This window comes from Panthera pardus, unplaced genomic scaffold (genome assembly GCF_024362965.1).
Source record: "Panthera pardus isolate Hobbes unplaced genomic scaffold, ASM2436296v1 HiC_scaffold_17, whole genome shotgun sequence".
Classification (NCBI taxonomy): Eukaryota; Metazoa; Chordata; class Mammalia; order Carnivora; family Felidae; genus Panthera; species Panthera pardus.
This window is the reverse complement of record NW_026526732.1, coordinates 28,397,032-28,420,257: the sequence shown is the minus strand read 5'-3', so window position 1 is coordinate 28,420,257 and position 23,226 is coordinate 28,397,032. Positions and strand designations below refer to the sequence as shown.

At 41.2% G+C, this 23,226-nt stretch overlaps 1 long non-coding RNA gene across 2 annotated transcripts; it reads left to right on the top strand.

The window, feature by feature from the left end:
* The first annotated feature begins 11,865 nt into the window (after positions 1-11,865).
* Positions 11,866-20,918, top strand: LOC109249877 (uncharacterized). Of its 2 annotated transcripts, none has more exons than XR_002072798.2 (3): positions 11,866-12,252; positions 17,560-17,662; positions 19,196-20,918. It is a non-coding gene; the product is annotated as an uncharacterized LOC109249877 (long non-coding RNA). The 2 variants fall into 2 exon arrangements; XR_002072799.2 differs by lacking the exon at positions 11,866-12,252 and adding an exon at positions 12,352-12,659.
* The last annotated feature ends 2,308 nt before the right edge of the window (positions 20,919-23,226 follow it).

Here is a 23,226-nt window from a genome sequence, read left to right as displayed (position 1 = left end):
CTCATTACCAACCCAATGAACTAACAGTGAAGTGAGCCAATGGTGTTTATTATTTAAGCCCACTGAATATTGTCCCTTGTTTGTAGCTCCAGATGGATGCAAAATGCAGGTGCTTCCCTCTTTCCTCCCTCTCTCCTTCCAGCCAGTATATTGTTATTAATGCTTACTATGCACGTGCATTCTTCTTAGCCTGAAGGATATCACAGCGAAGTTCAGAATCCTTGTCCCCAAAGTGCTTACAAGTGTAGAGCAGGATTTAAACTTTTTTTTTCTCGTTATCATCCTCTCTAAGGAGCCTTTTGAGATGTATTTTTATAATGCCATTTCATGAAAATTAAAAACTTTTAATGCTTATTTATTTTTGAGAGAGAGAGAAAGAGAGAGAGAGCATGAGTGGGGAGAGGCGGAGAGAGATGAAGACACAGAATCCGAAGTAGGCTCCAGGCTGTGAGCTGTCAGCACAGAACCTGACGTGGGGCTTGAACCCACAAACTGTGTGATCATGACCTGAGCCAAAGTCAGATGCTTGCTTAACTGACTGAGCCACCTGGGCACCCCATTTCATGAAAATTTGATGTTACAGATACACTCTATATCTCTGTGTGTAATATATATATGCCTTATATATTAAAATAGTAAGATTGTTTTTGTTCCCCAAGAAGCAATTTTTGCCTCCTTGGGGTGATATACCTCCATGAGGAATGATTTAGAGGGAGAGATGGAAGAAGGCCATCACAATGAGATATATTATGAGTAGAATGTCTCCAGGATGGGGACACCTACTCATTCACGGAAAGGAGGGACTTTGCAGGTTCTTTTAGAAAATAGCCTTGCAACAGAGAAGAATTTAAAAGAATCACCATGCACTTTCTTTGGTCTTAAATTCATTCTATTCCATTTGTTTCTTTCCTTTCCCTTCAGATTCTCCTGCAGCGGCAGCTTCTGACATCCCGAGAGGAGAAAGCAGAACAAAAGGGCAGCCAGGGACGGTGAGCCGGTACAGGCAAGGAGGCTTCGGGTCGGGAGCCTCAGTTTTGGTGGCAAGTCATCTTACTTTCTGTCATGTCTCTGAACGGTCTTTCCTGTCTTTCTCTTGGTTTTCTCCGCTACCATCTTCATAAGCCTGCAGTGCCTCTGGCCTGGGCAATCATCTTTCTATTTTTTTATTTATTTAGGACCAACTGAATTTCAAGTACTTCCTATTACAGTCGCAATCAACACAATAACTCTGCCAGTTACATATTAATGCCTCATTTTATAAACAAAGAAACTAAGGCTCAAGGGTTTTAGTGACTTGCCCAAAGCTAGACATTGGTAGGAAGAAATAGAGCTGATACCTAAACCCAATTGCGCAACCTATGCTCCTGCTCCTTCTACTGGAGCAAAAATACTGTATATTTTTGCAATATACAGTAAAACCTTGGATTGTAACTTGTTCTATGAGTGTTCTGCAGGATGAACAAACATTCCTAATAAATTTTAACTTGATAAATGAGTGCTATCTTGCAATCCCAGTAGTACGTGGCACTGAACGTCACGTGATCACAACAGAGCCAATGGTTTTTGAAATTCGCTTTGATAGACAAGTGCTTTGGATTACAAGCATGTTTCTGGAATGAAATACGCTGGCAAACCAAGGTTTTACTGTATTTTAATGCATTTAAAAATTATGCATGTGATAAATGAATACTTTCTTTTTGCAAAAAAAAATATATTACAGGTTAATATTCCCATTAATCACTCTTCTCTATTCCTATTCTCCCCGCCCCTATGCCCCAAAGGTAACCACAGTCACAGTTTGCATGGATCGTTCCAGTTCTTACTCTAGGTATTTCATATGGCTGTTTGTGCCCCACCACACTGGAGGGACCAATAAAGTGCTCTCAGACATGGGACCCACTGCATGGGTCACCTCCTGTGACGCACGCCAGCTCCTCATGTGGCTGAGGAGCTCTGCTTGGTAACTGGTTGGTTTGCAAATCCTTCTCATTAAACTACAAGTTTATAATGTGCAGGAGGTTCTAGCCTCTACTCCAGACCAGGCAGTGAATTTTCGGTGTGTTCCATTTGGTTTGTGTTTCCATCTCTCCCCTCTTTACATGATTTCTCCTCATCACCTTTAACCAGAACACTTGGGTCCATTTCTCTAAGATAGCTATAGTTCTCTTTGTAGAAGATACTTCAGTAAGTATCACTTTGTGCTGTAAAATAAGCTTACTATAGCACTTTTGTACTACTGATTAATTTACTACCTTCTTTTTTTGCACCTTTTTTTCAGTTAGTAGAACTTGTGAGCTAGCAATGGGGAAAATAAGTTATTTTGAGGTTGCCAAACTTCCTGAAATCAGCCCTGGGGATTATCACTAGACTAGATATACACGTTCACCCCTGCTCCCTGTATTCTGAGTCTCCAGCCCCTTCACGGTCCTGAAGTAGGACGTTCAAGAAGGAAAGGGACACATTTATAAGGGGAGAGGCTGGCGTTGCTGACCCTCATGGAGATAAGCACTTGGGGCTTGGAATCTGGACAGCCCAACCTGGGAATATGTGGCTGTGTGCCCCAGAGTCCCCATCCAGCGTGCAGATCTTTAGGTAGAGTTCCCATGCAGACCCTACGTGACACGGATTCCATGGCCATAATGCTAAGGTAGGGGGGTGGCTCACCTTGGCCGCACAGATGGAAGTCAGACCCCAGGGTCTTCCTTGTCGCACTTAGCAGACTATGGGCAAAGACATTTGCTCTACATTAGCGTTATTTGAGACACCTGACCAGGGGGTTAAACTAACTTGAGGAATGTGGAGAATAATGGAAAAAACTGCTACTGCTTACCCCTCCTTCAGGTAGGGGCAGGGAGATGAGAGCAAGCAAGCCACTGTGGTCTGAAATTGCCCCACACTCTGGGAGTCAGAGGTGGGCAGTCACAGATGCGCCGCCCTCTACCACAGGGGTAGACACCACACTTTGGGGGCTTGTCAGAGCGCATCTGGTTCCTGAGGAAGGAGGGCCGAGAGGAAGGTGAGTGGTCTGAGAGATGAGAAGAATAGAGTATCTGGGGGTGCCTGGGTGGCTCAGTCGGTTAAGCGACTGACTTCGGCTCAGGTCATGGTCTCGCAGTTTGTGAGTTCGAACCCCACGTCGGGCTCTGTGCTGACAGCTTGGAGCCTAGAGCCTGCTTCAGATTCTGTGTCTCCCTCTCTCTTCTGCCCCTTCCCTGCTCACACTCTGTCTCTTTCTCAAAAAGGGAAGAAGAAGAAGAGGAAGAAGAAGAAGAAGAAGAAGAAGAAGAAGAAGAAGAAGAAGAAGAAGAATGGAGTATCTGGATGCAGCTTTGGTCAAGTGTGCTATCTCCATTAATTTTCTCTGTCTCAGGGCTGCTCGTAGTAAAACCAGCCAGTATATATTTTATTCAGTGATTGATCACGAAGTCCAGTTTATAGACAGAGATGTGCTATAAATAGCTGCTGCCACAAGGTGGCAGCAGCATCTTCTCGGCTGTGTTCACTAGCCTAGTGGGTGCTTTTTCTTTAACTGCGAAGAAATGGTTTTCTCCCAGCTTGTACTTCTAGAGACAAGTTGCTCTTTGAGAAGCTTAGAAGCTTCACAATACTTATTGCAGGAGTTTTCTTAAAGTTTCTCTTTTCTTAAATCAATGTCTGGGAAAATGTGAGGCTATGCATTAGTGGGTAGCTTTTCTCTTTTCCTAATGGCAAATATTTTAAATCTAACTCCTTGTGTCTGTGAAGCCAGTGGTTTTGCAACGGGAATAGGGGACAAGGGAAGGTGACCAGATATTCTAATTGAGACAGACAGCCTTGGTTCTGGCAGTGAGCTGGTGACTCTGGAAAAAGTCCCAGGCAGGCTCTGCTCTGCCCCTTATCTGAACCGAGTTGATGAGCTGGCCCCCTTCCAGAGGAGGGTGACCAGAGCAGAGAGGGATCTGGAAACCAGGCACGATGGGGACATGTGGAAGAGAAGGGGCATGTTTGCCACGGAAAAGATGATGTGAACATTGCCGTCAAATATTTGAAGGGCTGTCATGGAAAAGAGGTGGTTGGAATCAGACTGGTTAAATGCTGGCTATGGAAGTGACCTTCAAAATCCCATCAGACACACCCCTCTATTTCCAAAAGGAGGAAATAAGGTTGAGAGGGTGACACTTGTCCAGTGTCACACAATCAGCTGGTAACAGACCAGCTAGGACTACAATCCAGATCCTTGACGACACCCACATATGGTCACCAACCATGTTGGAACTGTACCTGGTTGGGAAAGGCCTCTGTTTAATGTTGAAACAGAAACTGGACGTCCATAGAGAGAGTTCCTGAATCACTCAGAGAGCTGGCCACAGCTCAGTCACCAGAAAACTGTTTTCGATATAGAAAACTTCTAATATTTTCTACTTCTGTGTGGTCGCCATAGGATTCTCAATAACTGGCAGGTAACTCAGGGTAACAGAAAGTTTGTGTGTGGTTGGACAAGGTGGAGGGGGTGGCCCGACAGGAGGCTAGCAAGATCTCTCGCCCAGGGTTCCCGGGCGTCTGCCCTTGCCGAGTCCCTAGCCTCTGTCTTGGGGGAAAGAGGGCAGCAGAAAGGGGCACTGCGGCCTTCTCTAGACAGCACCCAGGCCCTTGGGGAGAGAACTTGTGATGTGAACTTGGAGCTCCCGTAGTCAACTTCACAAACTCCACTCTTGTCTCTACCTCTGAAAAATCCTTCGTAAGCAATATATGATATACATGTTTTATCATCTTTCCATTTATTGGTTTATTGTCTTTGTTGAGGTGTCTGGATGACCTACTAATGTGGTTTCATCACACCTGGTGTGGCTTTATCACCTGGATGATGAAGAAATGGGTGCAGGCTATTTCCTAGATACAAAACACACAATAATTAAGCGCCTAATGACTGTTTTCTTGGCATGGAGAGGAGTGGCAGCAGCACACTAAGAAAAATCAGGTCCTTCCACTGCATTTAGCCAGAGAATGAACTGGCCGTGCCGGAAGAAATCAGGCGACCATGCTTCCCAAATGTGTCACACATTAGGGGGACCGAAATGACTTTTGGTGGGAAGAACATTTTAAAGGGAGTTGTGTATATATCTTTAAGTGTGTTAGAGATGTACAATTAGTATGTTGAATTTGTTTGCTTAGGATGAGGCTAAAGAAATTGCTGAAGTTAAAAAGGTAAGTAGATTAGCAACATAACGGCTCTTAGGAAGTGCTGTGTGCCAAGTCACATACCGAGTGTTTCCAACGTGGCGCTTCATTTATTCCTTTCCAGCCACTGTAGGAGTTGGATTCCATTTTACATGGAACCAACCTAAAGCAGAGAAAATGTTCTTAACTTGTTCCAATTCAAACAGTTGGAAGGGGCAGACCTGTCTGAATCCAAAAAACCCCGGATCTGCCTGAATTTGGAATACGGATTCCTCACCCCATGAGGTAGGACTCTATAGAATGTAACCGCCACCCCACCCTCAACAGAGGGGCTTTGTTTTTGCTGTAACCCAGCACAGAGTAGGGCCTCAATAAGTTTTCGTTGAATGGATGAAGGAATGAAGGAATGAATAACATACAGTAGATGCTGATTCTGGCAAACATCCTCAATTGGTACGGGTATGCCTGATGCTTAGGAAACCCTGACCTAGTTTAATGGTTTTAAAGTGTGTCCTCAGGAACTACCCTGGGGTTCAAGCCACAGAAGAATTGCCGTGGGGGGTGCTGTGAGGGTAGGGGAAGGCCAGGAGGCTGGCTTCCACCCGGTCTCCCAACTCCCCCCAGGGCAGCTCCCTTTTATCTATTATGGCCCCCCTTCCTACTTCAATTTTTTAATAAGTCTTTACTGCTACCACAATTAAAACAAACAAAAGAAACAAGAAAGCAAAAAACAAAACAAAACACAAAACCTCCCAGGGACCTAGAGCAATAACATCACCAAACTGATGAAGAAACCAGGGTGGGGGTGGAGGGGTTGCCTGGGGGCTCAGTCAGTTAAGCCTACGACTTTGGCTCAGGTCCTGGTACTGAGCCCGGTGTTGGGCTCTGTGCTGACAGCTCAAAGCCGGGAGCCTGCTTCAGATTCTGTGTCTCCCTCTCTCTCTCTCTCTGCCCCTTCCCCACTTATGCTCTCTCTCAAAAATAAATAAATAAACATTAAAAAACAAAACAAAACAAAACAAAACCGGGGCCCAGAGAAGTAAAAGATTAGAAGGAAGTTAGAACTTGAATCCTATCTTTCTGACCCTTTGCCCAGTGCTTATTTCATAACACTTAGAAAATTATGTTTGAAGCACATTGGAAAACACCGCTGTAATTGTGATGCTATTTCTTGTATGTAGAGAAATAGCTGTAGGGATCAACCCTGGCCTACATAAAGATGCATTTTAAATGCTGGGTGTTTCTCTTTACAAAAATGTCTTAGGCGAGGCCAGTTCTCATAATTTATTCCTGCATAAAGCACAGCTAATTTGGAAGTACAAATTTAGGAGGAGTAGATGGAATTAGCCCATCTTATTCAAAAAAAGTTTTAGGACACGATGTAATAAAATATATTGCTCAAACGAATGTAATTTAATAAATCATCATTCAAACCTTGAGCATAGATAAAAGATAACATTATTCTACAAGCCATGGTAAGTGCAAGATGAACTATAGATAAAAAGAGGCAAGTTCAGTGGTTGGGGGGAGGGTGGCCAGAAATTATTTCTAACTGGGGTGGCTTCAAGGTTTCAAGGTATCAGCAACACTTGAGGGGGCCTTGAAGGATTGTTGGGGTCCATCCATTCAAGATATGGTGGGGAAGACTTTGGGTGAGGTGGGTAAAGATTTTGGGAAAACATTTATGATTGGAGCTGGGGCACTAGGCCGGTGGGTGGGGAATGTGTCCTCGGGGCAGAATGTCTGTTACGTCATTTACTTGAAGTGAATGATGGGAAAGAATTTGTAAACATTTTTAATAATGTGGGAATCAAAGACAAGCATTATCAACAATAATAACCTTATTATTTTTTTGAAAATACAGTTTCCTTCAACTACATGCAATAGAAGATTTTTATTATTCTTTAAGATCTATAATTGTTTTTAAAACACACATTTGTCTAGTTTTCTGGAATAAATGTAAATTGTGAAATGCAAATCATTTTTAAAAAGCTAAATTGTGTTTTAAATGAATGAGATTTTATGATTTAATGTGATCATATTGGAAATTTTTGTTAAGTAATAAGTCACTATATGTGTGGGAATTACTATGTTTGTGTTTTGGAGGAAACAGGACTTGACATATTCTTTCTAAAAATAAAACTTTGTGAAGAACAACTTGGGGGGGTTACTAAGAAAATTCAGAAAAGGTAAGTAATGAGGGAAAAGTATTAAATATTAAAATAAATGTAAAAAGCTTAATAAATAGCATTATACTGGTGTAATAGTAGATATAAATCAGTGGAACCAAGAAGCAAGGATTTTATATATAATGAAGAGGGCGTATTAGTTTTCTAGGGCTGCTGTACCCCAGTACCATCAACTGGATGGCTTAAAACAACAGAAATTTATTCTCTCCCAGTTCTGGAGGCTAGAAGTCTGAAACTGAGATGTCAGCAGGGCACTCCCCCCTGTGAAGATTCTGGGGAAGAATCCGGCCTTGCCCTCTTCCTAGGTTCTCATGGTTGCCAGCCACCCTTGGTGATCTGTGGCTTGTGGTGGCATGACCTCAATCTCTGCCACCAGGTTTATGTGGCCATCTTCTCCCTTTGTTTCTCAGTCTTCAGGTGGCGTTCTGTCTGCATCTGTTTCTTTTCTTCTTCTAATAAGTACACAAGTCATATTGGAAAAGGGCCCAGCCCAGCATAATCTCATCTTAACTAATTACATCTGCAATGATGTAATTAGTTCATTATGAGGTCCTGGGTATTAGGGCTTCAACATATCTTTCTGGGGGACACCTTTCAATCCATAACATATGTCATCATAAAATAGTAGGGAAAGAAATAATTGCTCAATAAATGACAATGAACTCTTCGGGGGGAAAAAATAAACTTAGATGGATACTTTATACTTTAGCCCCAGATAACTTAAAATGGATTCAAATTACACATAAAATAAGAACAAGTAAAAGAAAAACAGAAGAAAAATGTAGGTGCATTTTTATTGTATCATAGAGTCAAAGACTATAAAAGCAGTCATCAATGTTTGTAAACATCTAAATCTGTCAAAAAAATTGAAAAAATTAAAATACCAAAATAAATTATAAACCAGGGAAAACATTTATCGTAAGTATGACAAACTCAATAAGAAAACAATATTAAAGCATCAATAGAAAAAAATAGGACAAAATTATGAACAGTTAACATTTCCAATCAGACTTTTAAAAAAAAAATTTTTTTTAACGTTTATTCATTTTTGAGACACAGAGAGACAGAGCATGAATGGGGGAAGGTCAGAGAGAGAGGGAGACACAGAATCTGAAACAGGCTCCAGGCTCTGAGGTGTCAGCACAGAGCCCGACGCGGGGCTTGAACTCACAGACCGCGAGATCGTGATCTGAGCCGAAGTGGGACGCCCAACCGACTGAGGCACCCAGGCGCCCCTCCAATCAGACTTTTGTCTCCAACTGTCCATTGAGACTGCTCCTGTTGGGGCACCTGGGTTGGCTCAGTTGGTTAAGCAAGCATCTGACTCTTCATCTAGGCTTAGGTCATGATCTCACAGTTTGTGGGATCGAGCCCTGAACTGGGCTCTGCACTGACAGCACAGAGACTGCTTGGGATTTTCTCTCACCCTTTCTCTGCCCCTCCCCCACTCTCTCTCTTTCCCAAAATAAATAAATAAACTTAAAAAAAAAAAAAACCAAAACGCTCTTGTCAAAGTGACCAGTGCCCTTCATCTGGCTAAATCAGTCCTCAGCTCTCACCTCATTTGATCTATCTATAGCATTTGATATTGATCCCACGTTCTTTGAAATGTTCTCTTCCCTTGGTTCTGGAACTCTGTCCCTTCTTGGTTTGTACGCTGGCCACCCACTATCCCTCATCCTTCTCAAGTCTGCCCTATCTCTCTCCAAGGTGCCATCTTCCACATGGTTTGCTCTGGCCCCAAACCTGAGGGGTCATTGTTGGCTTCTCTACTTTCTGAGCAACCACATCCAGTCTGTGGGCGAGTTGTCTGTCTTCAAAATATATCCTGAGTCCCATCTCTTCTCCATACTTGTACCACCATTATCCCAGGTCAGGCTTCCATCTTCTCTCCTGGGCTGCTCTAACAGCCTCCTGTCTTGTCTTCTTGCTTTGTCTTGTTCCCTGTAGGTAAGTCTTCACAGAGCGGCCAGAGGTTGTTTCTCTGCAATAGGAAATACAAACACAGGGTAAAATATTTTTTAATTAAAAATAAATTAAAGCTTTCAATTTAAAAATTATCTGAAGAGAATTAATAATGTGAAAACAAAGTCAAACCCTCTCCTGTCCCCCATCCCATCCAGTTCCTTTCCCCAGAGGCAGCCAGTTTCCTGCATTTCCTTCCAGAGTTATCCTGTGAACTCACCACCATATTCATTTCTTTTCATAGATGGCAGAATACTGAGTACAATGTTCTGCATCTTGCTTTTTTAGAATGACCTGCCGAAAACCTCAGTCAGATCAGATTATTCTAAAGCTTAAAACTGTCTAATGGCTTCCTGTTACACTTACAACAAAATTCACATGGTCTGCAAGGCCCCACATGCCTTGTCCCTGCTCCACTCTGTCTCTTACCCTCACCGACTTTACACTAGCCCATTGGCCGTCCTGGTGCTCTTCAACCAGAACAGGCTGGATCTCTCCTCTGGGCCTCTATCCTCTATGTTTGGAATGGTCTCTCCCCATTTTCCTCTCCTTCATTTCATGGAGGTTTCTGCTGGGATGTGACCTTCACAGAGAGGTTCTCCCTGATCCCTTATTCAAAATAGGTGTCCTTACCTCTACCCCTTAGCACTGTTCTTCCTTGCCTTGCTGTCTTTTTCCTCACAGCTTTTCTTCTTCTTTGTTGAGATTATGTTAACTCAGTTATTATGTTTCCCTACCTTGAATGAAAGCTCCATAAGGAAGGTACTTTGCTCACTACTGTATGTCCAGAGCTGACAGCTGTCCTTGCTGTGTGCTGGCATTTGACTAATATTAATTAAAATGAATAATGAAAACAAGATATTTTCACATATGCTGTTGGCAGAACTTAAAGTTAAAAAAAAATGCTAATAGTACTGATAGGGACTGCTGGTAGGATTCTAGATTGGCATCATTTTTACCCTGAAAATAATTAGAAAATATGTGGTAAGAACATTAATAGTTATGCATCCTTTGGGCACATGTCTAGTAATGTATCACAAAGAAACATTTTGAGCAAGATGGGAGGAAACTGTTGTACAGAAGGACGATCATTACTCACCAGGGATTAATGAAATAAATTACTATAAATACATAAAATTTGGTATTATGTAATTTATTAAACTCTTAAATGTAAAATGTGTATAATGACATGGGGAAATTGAACTCTATAATACTAGGGAAAAATACATATGATATATAAAAAGTTTGGAATCCATGTAATTTTTTTTAAAGTTTATTCTATCCATTTTGAGAGAGAGAGAGAGAGAGAGAGAGAGAGAGAATCCCAAGCAGCCTCTGCACTGTCAGCACAGCTTGATGAAGGGCTCCAACACATGAACCTTGAGATCATGATCTCAGTTGCAACCAAGAGTCGGACACTTAAGCGAGTGAGCTGGTGCCCCAGTGTAAACATTTATTAATAGGAGACTGATGAGGTAATATGCAATGTTGAGGCAATGGAACATTATATAGCTTTATATCCTTGTTTTTTTTTGTTTTTGTTTTTTAATGTTCATTCATTTTTGAGAGCAAGGGTGGGACAGAGGATCCGAAGAAGGCTCTGAGCTGAGAGCAGCTATCCCGGTGTGGGGCTTGAACTCATGAACTGTGAGATCATGACTTGAGCCGAAGTCGGATGCTCAACCGACTGAGCCACCCAGGTGCCCTTTATGTAGCTTTTAAAAAGGATCTTTCTCTAGTGATATTGTGGGACTATATTTATAGCAATCAAATAAAACAGGGTGCAAAGCAGTGTGGATAAGAGGCTCTAATTTATACTAAAATTATATACACATATTTATATATGTATTACTTTCTGAAAGAATTTCAAAATAAATTCCTTATTTTTATTTTAAAAATAAATGTAAGATAAACTGGCAACTAGTTGCCTCTGGTGAATGCACCTGGGTATCTGGAGTCTTTTATTTTTGGTATGGCCTTTTGAATTTAATGCCACATGTATGTTTTACCTATCCAAAAACATATTTAAATGTAAAATATGTATATACAATAGGATAACAATAAAAAGCATGTCTAAATATATGAATAAAAAGACACGAGGATAAATAATCTCAAAATGTTAGCAGGGATTTTCCCTTGATGCTGGATTTACTGTTGATGTTTATTTTCTTCTCGTAGTTTCTGTATTTACCCAATACACATGGATTGTTTTTATAGATAACAATATGTTGTTAAAAACCTACTCATTTCAATTTTTTTTTTGCAACTATAAATTGTTAAAACTGGATTGGCTTTATGTAGACTTATGCTCCTAGTATGCTAAATTAGTTTTCTAAACTGATGTAACGTAAGTCCAAAAATGCACAAAGTTAGCTCAAGAGACTGTTTATATGTTGGAGATATATGAACACAATCTCTTTTTTGTCTTATTGCGTATCTCAACTTTCTGAATTTCCTCTTCACAACGAATAACACATCAAGCGTTATTTTTGATGTCTTCAGTGGGATCTCTGGCTCAGAGTGGCTCAGCTTGGGGAGTGGCTCAGCTCCCCAAGGAGAGATCCCCTTTGAGAATCTTCAGATCATGGGAACGAGGGTCAAAAGTGTGTAGACAGAGACGCCAGGCCTTTAGAGAACTTCCGCCAACTTGGGGTGCCTTTTCACGTGTTCCGCAGTGTTCTTCTCTTCCTGCCTTTACTCAAACCCCAGTTCTTGTCTTTCCAGTGCATCTGGCTGGAGTGTAAAAGCACCGAGGCTAATCACCTAACCACAGGTGTGGATCACTGATAGGATCTTAAATGAGGGCTCAGGAATTTGGCTGCGTGGAGCTGTGCCTGTGTTGGTTCTGGAGAGGGTGGGGAGAGATTTTTTTCTTTTTGAGGTGAAAGCAATTTCCGGTAAACTTCATTGCCGTTGTACTTAATTTTACTCCTCAGAAAAGGTAAGTAACTTTTTGAACCGAGTCACCCCAGTTCACAGTGCCCGCGCCTGGGAAGTGACCAGGGGGAGCGAAGTAGGCATGTCGATTACAGAGCAGCCGGTGTAGAGTAAGATAGACTCCGGGCTTCCAGGCTCTTCCGGTTCGCAGTCTCTGATTTGTGACTCGGTTGGAGCAGATCTTAATTTTACCTGCAGATGGTCTACTTAATATCTGTCCCATGAGTCTCAAAGTTTTTGCCTTGGTGGAATCTGATTAATATTAGTCAAATGGCCATCGCTAGGCCAGTTGAGCCTGTATAAATTGTTAAATATAAACTGATAAACAGGGGCTCATTTTTCCCAACTGGCCCTACTGCTATGGCAAGAGAAGGGGAACTGCCAGATTCCAAGCCTGTGCTCTGAAATCAAGTAAGTATTCTGAGATAGAGAAACTGAGCCGGTGGGGGGGGGGGGGGGGGCACAGGCGCAAGCCAGTTGTACCCCAGAACGGTGGAGTATGTGGACACGTCAAGTTGTCTTAATTTCTCTAAAGAGACGGGGCTCTCTGGGAGGCCGAAAACAAAAATGTCAGGGGAAGTGCCGAGTCAACATATATTGGCCATCTCTGTTTGCAAGTGGGTGTTTTAAGCCAGTCCCCTTCTCATTTCAGTACGTCACAGCTCACGTTGCCTCATCAGTTGTTCTGGGCACGTGACCGGGTTGATTGGCCAGCTTCTAGACTACGAGAAATTGTGCATTCACCTCTGGCATTTGTCCCTCTGGAAAATGAGTGAACTGCACGAAACTATGTAAAAATCCTCCCTAAAATCCCCAGAGGAGATGATTTTCTCCTAGACTAGACAACATAGCCATGGACACCCTCTTCTTGTGTTGTCTGCCTGATTAGTTAACCTGGGCATGAAATTCTGGAGTTTCTCTCTCGCTTTCTTTATTCCCTCTCTCAGCCTCTCATTTTGCTTTTCTCCTTTTCTCGTCCTTCTTCCTCAGAATCTAAACAAACTACTCAACTTGCCTCTTGAGCCTCCATTTAGGATATGTCTCAACCGAAGCATGGTCTTGGGGTGCTAACCCTCAATTCCAAGCAGTTTATCAAAATATTTCAGTATTTTCAAATAAAAATAGAGCACTTCTGCAGAGGAAACCTAGTGAGTGAAAGTTTCTCTAGCTCATTCCATGTACTTTATAACTGTCAGTGATGCTATGGAGCTTGCAAAGTATAATGTTAAAAACAAAACATTATTTCACTGAAAAAAAAAACACCATTTATGGTGCAATCATTATGTGTTGAGCACTCTCCAAGTGATTTGCTTGCCCTATCTTACTTACTTTTCTGGCAACCCTATAAATAAATGTTTTACTCCTTATTTTGAAGGAAATGAGTCACAAAGAAGTTAAACAGTCTTGGAAATCATACAGTTGGTGATGGGGCTGGGGTTTGAACTTAGTAGTTTGGTTTTTACTACATACATCTAAGGAAGCATGAAGGAAATTGAGTTTTGAACCAGATGTTGATGGAGAAGCAGAAGAGAGTATTAGATAAGTAAAAGACATTTGGGAATAGGTACTCAGATACTGTTTTATTAATTTATTAATAATTCTCTGTTTTATAATTGCTTTTTATTTGGTGTGCATTAGTTCAGGCTCAAAACAGTTCTTGACTTCAGGTTTGAGTTTTTGTCTTCCAACCAATTCAGAACCCGAGGAGGACATTGGGGTGGGCAAGGGGGGTGGTTAGGGGTGGCTCCTATACACTGTCTAACCCATCTTTCAGCTCCTAAATGAGGGATGGCCCTTCAGTCTTGGCCCTTAGACCAAGGACCCACATTACCCTCTTGGATACTTTCTATTTAGACACCCTCAACTCTACCTGCACCCTCTGCCTCCTCCCTGTCATGCCTTCTAGCCCCTCTGACCTCTGCTGCCTCTAGAAAAGAAGACCACTCCCTCACCTGTTCTGGTGGGGGGTGGGCTGGAAATAACCTTGGGTATTGTATGTGTAGCATCTGGAAGACAATCAAATCACATACACTCCTAGTGGATTTTCTGTGCAGTTCTGACGTCTTCCCTCTAGAACTGCACACCCCAATGTCCTCTATGTTTTGACTTCTCTAAGTGCCGAGCCCAGGAGGGTGCAGGGTGGCGAGAGCCAGGGGATAGAAACCATTTTTCTGCTATAAGCCACTCATTTTACATCTCTGTTCTCCTGCATATCAGCAATGGGTGCACGTTAATATAAAATCTATTTTTTGGCAAGTGGGAGAATAGTGACTATTGCTTGGAAGGGATCACATAATTTTATATATATTTCTTGTTTAAAACAACACATCCATAGAATTATTATTACTACCATCACACCATTTTTTAAAATATAAGAAGGGTTTCAAATCTATTATTTTACTTATTTATTATTTTCCTTACATGAATCCTCATAACAATATTTTAGAAGGTAAATTAGACATGAATATCCTTGGTGAATCACAAGTTTGTATATTGTCCTCTTTGCTACTTAATGTTTTCTGACCCATGATTGCTATTTTAAAGAAGGCTATCTTACTGTATCTGGCTAGTTTTTCTAAACTGTTTTCCAAGGATTAACCTCTGTCCTATTCTTTTTTATTTCTTGGATTGATGGGATAGAAAAATATTAAATAATAGTTTTACATCTGACATTTTTTTATTGGTACTTATTTTATTTTTTAAAAATATTTCATTTTTAAATTTAATTTTATTGTTTTTGGTATTGATTTTAAAGATAATGGCTCCAATATTTCCCCATTTTTTCTATTTCCAAATTTTATTTTCCTTTTGCATTTTTGTGAATGCTTACCTTTTTCCCTCTTTTTGATAGCAAAATTATTATATGTTATAAAAGCTTTGGAGAATATAAAAAGGTATAAAGACAAAAATACAAATCACAGCTAAAAAAAAAAATTCCACCTAGAAGTAAGCCTATAAACAATTTTGTGTACATTCTTTTCTATCTTCTCATGTTATCTCTATTTTTTTTTTTATTTTTTTTTATTTTTTATTTTATTTTTTTTGAGACAGGGAGAGACAGAGCATGAACAGGGGAGGGTCAGAGAGAGGGAGGCACAGAATCTGAAACAGGCTCCAGGCTCCGAGCCGTCAGCACAGAGCCCGACGCGGGGCTCGAACCCACAGACCGCGAGATCATGACCTGAGCCGAAGTCGGCCGCCCAACCGACTGAGCCACCCAGGCGCCCCTGTTATCTCTATTTTTATAGCATCATAATTTGTTAAAATTCCCAATTGTTATACATTTTTAATGTTTATAGTTTTCCTGTATTTTAAATGGTGTAATGTTAAGCATCTACTTACATAAATATTGAGTACATCTGAAATTTCTACTAAAATTACCTAATCAGTTTTAAGGCTTTTGATGAATAATTCCAGAAGGTTATCCAGAAAGTTTTACCAATATATGCTTCCAAAAACATTGCATGAGACTGTATATTTTACCAACCCCTAAACAACCTTAGGTGTAAACACTATTTCAATCTTTGCCTACTTGATGAGTAAAAGTAGTACTCTAGCACTGTTTTATTTTGTATTTTAATCTTTCACGAGGCTGAGTATTTTGTGTGTATGAATTGCCTTTTCACATTCTTTGTTCATTTCTTCTTATGGAGCAGCTAATTAAAAATAATTCTTATAAGATCTCTTTCTATTCTAAAGATACTAACCTCTTTTCTATTACATATTATTATTGGTTTGTCACTTGCTTGTTTTTGTTTGTTTGTTTCTTTTTGAGAGAAAGAGAGTGCAAGTGAGAGAGGGGCAGAGGGAGAAAGAAAGAGAATCTTAAGCAGGCCTTACACTCAGCACAGAGCCTGATGTGCGGCTTAATCTCACGACTGTAAGATTGTGACCTGAGCCGAAATCAAGAGTCAAACGCTTAACTGACTGAACTCGCCAGGCACCCCTCATTTGCCTTTTTTAATGATATTTTAACAATTTTTTTAAGTTTAAATATTATGGATGGTTATCAAATTTTACCAAATCTCTATTGATACCTATTGATAATTTTCCTATTTTAAAATATATAGATGTGATATATTGCAGTAATAAAGATAAACCATATGGACTACACTTGTGTTCCATAAACTCTACTTAAGCATTATATAATTTCTTTGAATTTTACAGTACTTTTCAGGAGAATAAATCATGTCATGTTATTAGAGATACCAATTGTTTTCTTTCTTTCTTCTTTCTTCCTTTCTTTCTTTTTTCCTTCCTTCCTTCCTTCCTTCCTTCCTTCCTTCCTTCCTTCCTTCCTTTCTTCTTCTTTCTTTCTTTCTTTCTCTCTCTCTCTCTCTCTCTCTCTCTCTCTTTCTTCTTTCTCTCTCTCTCTCTCTCTCTCTCTCTCTTTCCTCCACATCCAGAATGGAGCCCAATGTAGGTCTGGAATTCACAACCCTGAGATTAAGACCTGGGCTGAGATCGAGAGTCAGATGCTTAACTGACTGAGCCACCCAGGTGTCCTGATTCCAACTGTTTTCTGTCTTGGGATTCTTCTGTAGCTGAACAACCAACCCGGCCTCCCCACTTTCAAGCATCAGGTGACTGCACTAGAATTGGACACCCGGTCAGAGGTCCCTCAGTACACTCCCAAATGGCCAGGCTGTCACGACTGTGAGTAGGGCCAATTAGATTTTCCTGTCGGGGACTTGGGACACTGAGTCAGTCAGTGGTGGGTATGTGATCTGAAGTGTGTTGAGTCACATGCCAGATGAACAACAGATATCCAGGAAACCTTGTGGTTTCTGAGAAATAGAAGGCATAGGGTGGGATCCTGAGGGCTTTTGAGTTTCGCATGTTTCCAATGAGTCTTATTTATACTCTCCGCCCCTGGATTTTGTGAGAACCTCCAGAGTTTTTTCAACCATATACCTTCTCCTTTACTTAAGGAAGTTGGAGGTTCTTGATTTACGCTGCCAAAAGCTAACACGCACACATCATCTTGCTGGGTTGAAGTTCGTGACTATGTAATACCAGAACTCCAGGAGGTCACTGGCCTCCTAAAAAACAAAAAGGGTTGAACTCAGCACTGAATGATCCAGGTGTTTCCTTCCAGCCCTATACTTCTATTTGTTTATGAAATTAATGGTGCTTTTTATTGGGGCATTTTGTAAATTTAGCTTGGTAGAACTCTAGAATGACAGAGATTCAGTTAAAACCAACGGTCAAGAGGGAATGTGTTGAGACAGACCTCTTAAGATAGGAGGACGTTTCCCATTTTCAAAAAATTGTATTTCCTTAAAACCTGAAGGCATATTTTGCTTTTCAGTCTTTGAATTGAAGCGGTACCTCTGCTTCCTAAACAGTGGAACTGTAGCTGTCTGTCTGTGCTTCTCTTCACGTACCTCAGACTGGGCATCTGGCAGTGACAGGTAATCAAATCATATCAAGGGACACTGAGCCAGCCATCTGTCCTAATTTCAGCCCTCAGAAGTGAGCTATTGGAAAGGGATTCAGCTTTTCATCTTGAGCTTACAAGCCAGCACAGTTCAATTTCCTCAATGAAAGTATTGATTTAGTCGTTTAAAAATAATTCCCAACCCTGCTGACATCAAGGAGATATGCCTCATAGCACCGAGATAAAAGGTAATCATGCTGTGAATAAAGCTGTTAAATTTTCTTTCACACACAAAACAAAACTCTCAAATGCATGTCTTAAATGGCCAACAGAAAAGAGCAGCAAGCTAATTACGACTTGAGGATTAGGAAAGTACGGTACTGGGAGGTGATGAGGGGGTTGAAGGTGACAAACTGTGGTCCCCCTAAAGCCAGTGCCATACTGGAGTGTTCCTCCTACTGATGTTGCGAGATGTGAAAGACAGCCCTAAATCAACACTTTGGCCGACATATATTTCATATTTTGTTCATCTTTTTGCTATCGAGATAGTGGCATTCTCTTCTTATGGTGATTATATTTGTGTGACGTTTAAACTAATAAGTGTATTTTTATTTGAAGTATCACATTGTATTTGAACTATCGTACAACCAGTGTCAAAACTGATTGGCTTTTACTTTTAAATCCCTAATATCTTAGTCAGTTTGGGCTGCTATATCAAATTATCATAGTCTGAGTGCCTTAATGTGCATTTATTTCTCATGCTTCTGGAGGCTATAAGTCTGAGATCAGAGTGCCAGCAAGCCCAGGTTCTTAGTGAGGGTCCCTCTTCCTGATTATGTCCTCACATGGCCTCTCGTTGGTGCATGCATAAAAATGGGGGGGGGGTATTAACAAAGGAATTTTAAGGGACACAAGCATTCAGTTTATAGCACCTGGTGGTACCTATTCTATTCAGGGGTCTGTGCATTGCATCTTAGGTTGGATTTCCCAGAAGTGGACCCTGAGATTTCCCAGCCCTGGAGAGAGGAGGGACCCCATGTGAAAGTAGTTTGTTAGGACACGAAACCGGTAGGGGACGGGGATTGGCACGTGTGTCATATCAAAGTCCCACAGGGAATAACCCTTACTCAATCCTGCAGTAAAACCGTCCTGACTAGGGCAAGGGTTACAAAGAGCACCCAGGGGGTGCACATTCTTATGAAATTATGGCTCTTAAGCCCAACAGGCTGGGAAATCTGAGGGCAGCCCTCTAAAGAGCTGGTTGGTAGGCGTGAAAGTCCCGTTGAGAGAAGGCTTGTACAGGAAAGGGATCCCACAGCACACGCGTGGAGCACAAACAGCGGATTCCAAGAAACAAAAACAGACTCAAGCTAACGTCAGTAAAAGGGTCTCGATTAAGATTGCATTTGGCTGCATGTGTTAGAAGCCGGACTCGGTACTAAGGAGAAGAGTTTGTGTTTCTAATTAACAGGAAGTTTAGAGATGGGCAGTGTGGGATTGGTGTAGCTGCTTCCTGATGTTCTGAGTGATCCGTGTTCCTACTCTGTCTTCTTGCTTGTTGCTTCAGGATGGCCAGATACCTCTTCTACTTCCAGCCTCATGCCTGCATTCCTGGCAGGAAGAAGAAGGGGACAGAATGAAGCCTACGTGCTTCAGGAAAGCAACCATTTCCCAGAAATCTCTGGCAGACTTTTCGATTATTTTTTCATCAGCTCTTAATTCCGTACTTCCCTTTAGATGTAAGGAATTTTGGGAAGGTGGCACATGGTGCCCCTGAAAAGAACGATTTTTCTTTTAGGAAAGGATGGGCAGTGACTGGGTATCCGGCAGTGTCCATCCAGCAGAGGTTTTTGTTTTGTTTTGTTTTTGCAAAAATACAACCGGCCATCTTAAGGGCATCCCAGGCCAAGATGCAGGCACCCCTTGAATTCCTGGGATTGTGCCAGAACTGGCCGATGAAGAGCTTGTATTCTGTAACTTAAGTTTTAATGGACAATGGAACATGCACCTGCGCAGACGGGATATGTGAAAAAGCATGCTTTCACGTTGACCTGTAGCTGGTGAGCAGAGGGCGGACCACCGTTAGCGTGGCTCTACACGCCATGCCTGGGACCTGAGTTGGGCTGGGTGTGGTGGTGGTGACGGTGATGGTGAGGGCAGCCACAGAAGCAGCAGCAGTGGCAGCAGTAGTCACAGCCCTGGAGAGAGGAGGGACCCCAGTGCCAGGATCCATGGCAGGAGGCCAGTTTGCCAGTGTGTCTCTGGAGCCCGTCTCTGGGGCATTGGCACAGATCTTAACTCTTTGGCCAGGAACTCTTAGAGCTCAGGTGGCAAAACTTTGTCAGCAAAATTATTACAGAATGAAAACGTACGCATGGACATTTCAACAAAACCTGTTAAGGAGGAATTAGAATTCTTCATAGTTGAAAACCTCTGTTTTCGCTAACTGCTGCAGCACCATAAAACAAATATCCATAAACTTAGAAACAGAAATTAAATGGAACGATGATCACACTTCATGAAATAGAACGCTATTTTCCTATGAAGCATCAGATGAAACCGTTTTGATGAAGATAATTTTGAAATTAGTTTTCCTTTGTAATTGAATATACAGTGATAGAATGCATAAACAAGTATTTGAATTATATATAAACCATGAAGTCCTTTTCTTGTATAACCTCCACAAATTACAGGAAATGTAAGAGGAAATGTTAAAATGCCATGGTATAAATTTACATTTAGAATTAAATTTAGACTGACATGAAAATGATCTGTATGAAGACAAGTTTTTTCAGAAAAATTGTTCTGCAAGAATCATCAGCTTTAGATGTACTAATATTTATATATATATTTCTAGTATTTATATTTTAATATAATTAATTGGAAATTTATCCCAATGTTTTCATAGCCTATAAAATACTCTTTTATGTAAAGTTTATTTATTTATTTTGAGAGAGAAAGAGAGAGAGTGAGAGTGGGGGAGAGGCTGAGAGAGAGAGAGAGAGAGAGAGAGAGAGAGAACTTCAAGCAGGCCCCAGGCTCAGCAAGGAGCCTGACAGGGGGCTCAATCCCAAGACTGTGAAATCATGACCTGAGCAGAAATCAAGAGTCGAATGTTTAACTGACTGAGGCACCCAGGCACCCCACCTATAAGATACTCTTAACAGCTTCAGTAACTGTGGCATCAGCAGACAAATCCTCCTAAATATTAAAAATCATCAAAAATTGTTTGCAATCTTGAATTTTCCAAGAGCAACTCACATTGCTTTCAATAACATAGATTGAAAATGAAGTTGTTAAAAGTAAAAATGTTGATGATTGAATAAATATATTTGCAGAAATGAGCCAGAAGAGTCTTACAATCAAGCTATCACACTAATGAAGCATTATTTATTATATTATAAAGATTATGACGCCAAAGATATTTTCTTCAGTTTGTAAGTTTATACTGTTACCTATGTATCACAATTACCCCTACTTATGGACTGAATTGTATCCCCCTGCCAAATCTATATGTTGAAGTCCTAACCTTCTACATGACTCTATTTGGAGACAGGGCCATTAAAGAGGTAATTAAGGTTAAGTAGGGTAATGAGGGCTGGGCTCTAATCCTGTAGGACTAGTATCCTTATGAGAAGACACTAGACATCTCTCTCACTCTGTGTGTGTGTGTGTGTGTGTGTGTGTGTGTGCGTGTGCGTGTGTGCATGCAGAAGAAAGGTTATGTGAGACATGGCAAGAAGGCAGCTGTGTGCCAGCCAGGAAGAGGTATCTTATCAGAAACCCTGACAGCACCTTGATCATACTTAAGACTTCTAGCCTCCAGAGCTGTGAGAAAATAAATTTCTGTTGCATAAGCAACCCAGTCTGTAGAGTTCTGTTAAGGCAGCCTGAGATAATATGCCCGTATACATTTTATAAATAATAAAATATTTTAAAGGAAAAGCCTTCATATTTTAGTACCTTGAATGGCATTTTCCCCTTGCTTTTGAACAAAGGGCTCCACATTTTCATTTTGCACTGGGTCCTGAATTATACAGCTGGCTTTTCTCTGAGTTGAAGTCACACTTTGTGCATCTCCCAAGGGTTTCAAAATGGTTCTTCTCTCTGCTTCCTCTCTCCCCACATCAGCTTCTCCTGGTCGCATATAGCCCAACAAGGCCATTTTCATCCTGACTATATGACCTTTTGTCAAGTGTTCAACAGTAACCCATTAATTCTGCCTCAGAGCCCTGACTCTCCATTTCTGAGAGAAAGAATATAATTGGCTTAGCCCAACTTATGGACTGTTTGGTCTCGTATTGGATGTCCATCTGTTCCAACTGGCTGGGGCCACGCACACGTACCTGGCTGGCCTGGCCTACATTTGCAGGGTCTAGGTGGCCGGCAATTTCAAAGGAAGTGCTGTGGGCTGGGCTTGTGTTCTCAATTGAGGCAGTTAAAATGCTTACATGGAGGATAACCTGGCCTCACTTCCACGCTTAACTTATTTTTCCGAGGGTGTTCAGAATCTCCACTCCTAAATATAACCAACCACAGTTTATAAAGGAAAAGCAGAAACCAGTACTGTGTTCTGAGAAGTATTTCAGGGTTGTGTGGCTCAGCTCTCATTGACAAAAAACCCATTAAGAATAGGATTAGATAGAGGGGCACCTGGGTGGCTCCATTGGTTAAGCATCTGCCTTGCACTCAGGTCATGATCTCCCAGTTTGTGAGTTTGAGCCCCATGTTAGGCTCTGTGCTGACAACTCAGAGCCTGGAGCCTGCTTCAGAGTCTGTGTCTCCCTCTCTCTCTGCCCCTCCCCTGCTCATGTTCTCCCTAGATAAATAAACATTAAAAAAAAAAAACAAATTAAAAGAATAGAATTAGGTGGAGATTTTCAACAGAATAATGCAATGTCCATGCATTGTTAGTTGAGGATCCTCTAAATCTATTTAACATGGATTTTTTTGCTAACTCATTTAACATTAAACTGTGTGTAAAAAAATTAAACAAAATGTATAAATAAAGGTAGCAACATAAAATATTTTCCAGTGAGATAAATTTTAATAACATTTTCTGGCAAGATTCATATTTATCATTTAAAAGATGTAGTAAAATCACAGGGCACCTGGGTGGCTCAGCTGGTGAAGTGTCAACTCTTCATCTTAGCTCAGGTCATGAGCTCACGGTTTGTGGGATTGAGTCCCGCCTGGGGCTCTGTGCTGACAGGGTGGAGCCTGCTTGGGGTTCTCTGTTTCCCTCTCCCTCTGCCCCTTCCCTGCTTGTGCACATTCTCTCAAAATAAATAAACATTAAAAATTTTCTATACATTTCCAGAAGCAAACTTGAAAGATAATGTTGAAATAAAAGGACAAATTAAAATCACTGATTACAAAATATTTGAATATAGCAGCACCTTAGTTACTTGGAATTCAGGCTTATGTACAGCCCCTACAATCTGGAACACAGCGATGGAACAAAGTTCCCCGAAGTGTTGAGACAGCTCTTGCAAAATCAGTGCACTGAAGCTCATTTGCTTTAATTGCAGAAGAGGGACCCAGGCAGAGGCTTTTCACCTTACTTTATACGATTCTAAATAACTTTGACGGTCTGGT